Source organism: Arachis hypogaea, chromosome 10, assembly GCF_003086295.3.
Source record: "Arachis hypogaea cultivar Tifrunner chromosome 10, arahy.Tifrunner.gnm2.J5K5, whole genome shotgun sequence".
NCBI lineage: Eukaryota > Viridiplantae > Streptophyta > Magnoliopsida > Fabales > Fabaceae > Arachis > Arachis hypogaea.
Genome location: NC_092045.1, coordinates 38333054 through 38336697, shown reverse-complemented (window position 1 = coordinate 38336697; position 3644 = coordinate 38333054). Strand labels below are relative to the sequence as shown.

Below are 3644 nucleotides of genomic sequence, written 5' to 3'. Positions count from 1 at the left end.
TTTGTTTGGGCCTACTTGGGCCTCTATGGTGTTTTGGCCGACCTCTTTTAGGAAGATGTCGGTAATGACCAACCTTTACAAGAGGTCGGTCGCTTTTGTCTTCATTCGATCCAAATCATGTAGTTCGACCCAGGGTATGAACAGATATTATTCCCTAACTAAAACTATTGTGTATGTTTAGAATTTACATTAATTGATATTATTCCCCAACTAACACTATTGTGCATAATTCGAGTCAATAAATTTTCAAACAATAATAGGAAAAAAAAAACTTTAATATTCTTATAGTTGAAATCTTCAAGTTGCACTATAATTTGAAGGTGCAGGAGGATGACGTTACAATTCTTCAAGATCCCTCTTAAGTCTTTACTCTTCCACTGCTTCCTGCTCTTACTCTTCCGATTATGACAACATTTTTGTATATTAAGCTTTCATTATAATGTATAAAAAATTAATCATGATTTGCATATAATTTGCATTTTTGATGGTTGAATGATATGTTTAATTGGGAATTTCACAAGTTTGAGGTTTTAGACGAGATGAGAGAGCTATGATTAAAGGCAAGGCGTTTCTGTTTTGAAAACAACTCTACTAAATTTGGCTTTTCTATTAAGAATATTATTTACTAGTGAGAATATTATTTATTATTCGTAGCAACATCTTTCCTAGCTTGTTCAAAGTTCAAAGTCCATGAATTTATTATATTCTTGTTGAACTGGGACTGTACATTATTTATAAGTAGTATAAGCGGTATTTAGTTTCAATTCTTCATAATATATCATGAGAACTTCTTTTTGAGTAATTTCATAAGTGATTTTAGAAGCTATTATATATATTGATGCAGCTCATGTGTATGTACAGTGATTGTGTTTTTTTTTCCAGTGAAATTAAAGCTTGTTCACTACATTAATTCTTCTCTACTTTTGGCCATGAGAAGCTCATGGTTCTTTGTAGTCAGCTCAGCTTTGTAACTTGGATTGATTACTGTTAATCCAAAGATATTTGATCAAACTAGATTAGATTTGATCTGGTTCAATGAAGTTTGTAGGTGTAGGTGTTGGACCACACCTTCTACAAGTGTGGAAGAGTAAGAGTGTGTCAACAAAAACAAGAAGCCAACTTAACTACTTTTTTAAGAGTGACCAATGCTGTCAATAGATGACTTGAAATAAGACCATTATAGTTTTCCAAAACTAAATTGATTTTGAGCAGTTTCAACTTTCAGCTTGAGTTGGATGTTCCTTAAAATTGGCATGTAAGTTGATAGATAGTAGATTGTAGAAAAAGAAAAGAAGAGAATGTTGCTGCCATCCACAGCAGCCTTCACCGCTCTTCATCATGCCCTTTTATCTTGGATTATGTTTTCATAAACTCACAGTAATATTTGTTTTTTATAATCTTGATTCAATTAATAACATGTATCTAAATTGGTGTTGCTCCAAAGCACAAGACTCCGATTAGTGTTTGTTTTCTTTGCATCACTGCCTTTCAAATCCAAACTCTGACTCTTTTATGTAATATAATATAATATAAAATCTTCTGATGCAGCAGAGTTGGTCGCATAACAGGGTGACTTGGTCATATATACCCCGCTCTTCATCGAGGTTACAACTTCACTAAAGCAGGTTTCTTTATTTCTATCTTATTTTGTTATTCTTAGCTTTGGAATCTGCTTTTGAAGTTTGTTGTGACCTTAATTGGGTCTATTAATTAAGTGAAGTTTGGATGAGAAATTGGTTAAATAATCTGTCATTCTGTCTCTAATGTTTGTTAATAGATTTGATTTTGCCGATGATGTCTTAATTAATTGGGTTACTTTCTTTTATCTTTTTTTTTAATGATTATTTCAGAGGAGAAGATTTCGAAAATCTTAGGTACGGTTTGTTGAGGATATTTTTGAAGCACTACTTGTCTTGTCTGCAGATGCATGCTTCTCTATATAAATAGTATTCTAAGACCATAATCAACTTCAAATTATCACACCAAACTCTTGACTTCACTATTGCTTCTCTCTATCAGAAAATCTTGGCCCCCTTTTTTCTGTTTCTTATGTCCCATGTTACTTACCTATATCAGTAGATTGTGATTGTAGTGGTTGGAAAATTCAGAAGATTGAAAGAAGTGGCAAGAACAAAAAGACGAAAAATGGAAGGTTAATGTGTTATTATAACAATATAAAGAAATCTACTATAAACTTCACTAGAGATATATAACTTGATATAACTTGAATTATGGATGATATTATCATTATATATATATATATATATATATATATATATATATATATATATAATAAAGAGATGAGATAAATATAATTATAGCCAAAAGACTTATATTATTGTGTAATATTCGGATAATTTTTTTATTAAATCTATCCCACTTTCTTTTATGATAACTGTGTGGCTTTGGACTTACTAGGCACATATGGCACTCCATGACATAGATGCTGCAGTTGAAAGCTTTAAAAATGCATTGGTCTTGGAGCCAAATGATGGTAAGTTGTGATTTTGTATAAAGCCTTAGTTAGACGAGTACTACTAGTGTATTTACATAGGTGGACATTTAATTTTGTCATCTATCTGGTAGGTTCATGATTTATCAGAAGTATTCAATTATTATTTTCTTTATATGAAACACCTTTTCAATACAATTTGAACATAAATGAAATTAACTGTCATTTTTTTTTATTAAGATTTGAATTTGTTAGGAAATCCAAATGAAGAGGGGGATATATATACTTTAAAGATGAAAAGACATTATCTCATTAATAATCATGAATGAAATTTTCTACTGAACTCAAGATAAAATGTCTTCCAAATTTGATTGCTTACTTGATACCTTGTTACTTACAGCTGGGATTAAGAAGGAACTTGCTGCTGCTAGGAACAAGGTGAATGTATATCTAAGTTGAACAAGCATGAAGAAGCAAGATATGTTTTTATTTTTTGTTCTTATTTCCTAATATTATTTAAATTTAAAGCCTTTTTGTCTCATTACCAGCAATCATTTTCCTAGGTTTTGTTTGAAGTATTGTAGGATGTACAAGATTTGATGATTAGCTTTTGAAATTTTTGTTTTATTATTCTCATTTTAAGCAGGTGGAAAAATTTTGGTGAAAAATATTTTGAAATTGGACAATCAAAAAGAAGATACACACGAAGATACAAGATCATGATTTATATTTTTGTTCTTACTTTATTAGCTAAGCTAGTTACTTCGTTTTAGGTATGAGATGTATATGACACGTTGCTAGAAATTGGAGTCAATCTAAGTGAAGACATTTAGAATTAAAAAATCATGTTATATTTGATATTTTATTTATATTGGAGTTACTTTATATTTAGTTACTTTTGATTTTCATATTAAAAAAATTATGTATTATGTTTAATATTTTATTTATAAATTACGTAATATTTTATTTATGCGTTATGATTTTTTGTTTGTAAAATTTTAAACAAAAAATTATTTGTTTAACATGATACCTTTCTAAACAATAAAAAATATCATTTTTATCCGATAAAAAGGGCAACTTGTAACTGCCATTTTAAACAACATGAAATGTCATTTTGATACGGTAAAAATGACAGTTTTAAACGCCATTTTAACCAATAAAAATGCCACTGTCAGAATAAAAATAGCAGTTT

General features: G+C 29.6%; 1 long non-coding RNA gene across 1 annotated transcript; it reads left to right on the top strand.

Annotated features, from left to right (window-relative positions):
* The first annotated feature begins 264 nt into the window (after nucleotides 1-264).
* On the top strand, nucleotides 265-3309 carry LOC140175485 (uncharacterized). The gene is made up of 4 exons (XR_011866299.1): nucleotides 265-1625; nucleotides 2080-2152; nucleotides 2419-2494; nucleotides 2853-3309. It is a non-coding gene; the product is annotated as an uncharacterized lncRNA (long non-coding RNA).
* Nucleotides 3310-3644: the final 335 nt, after the last annotated feature.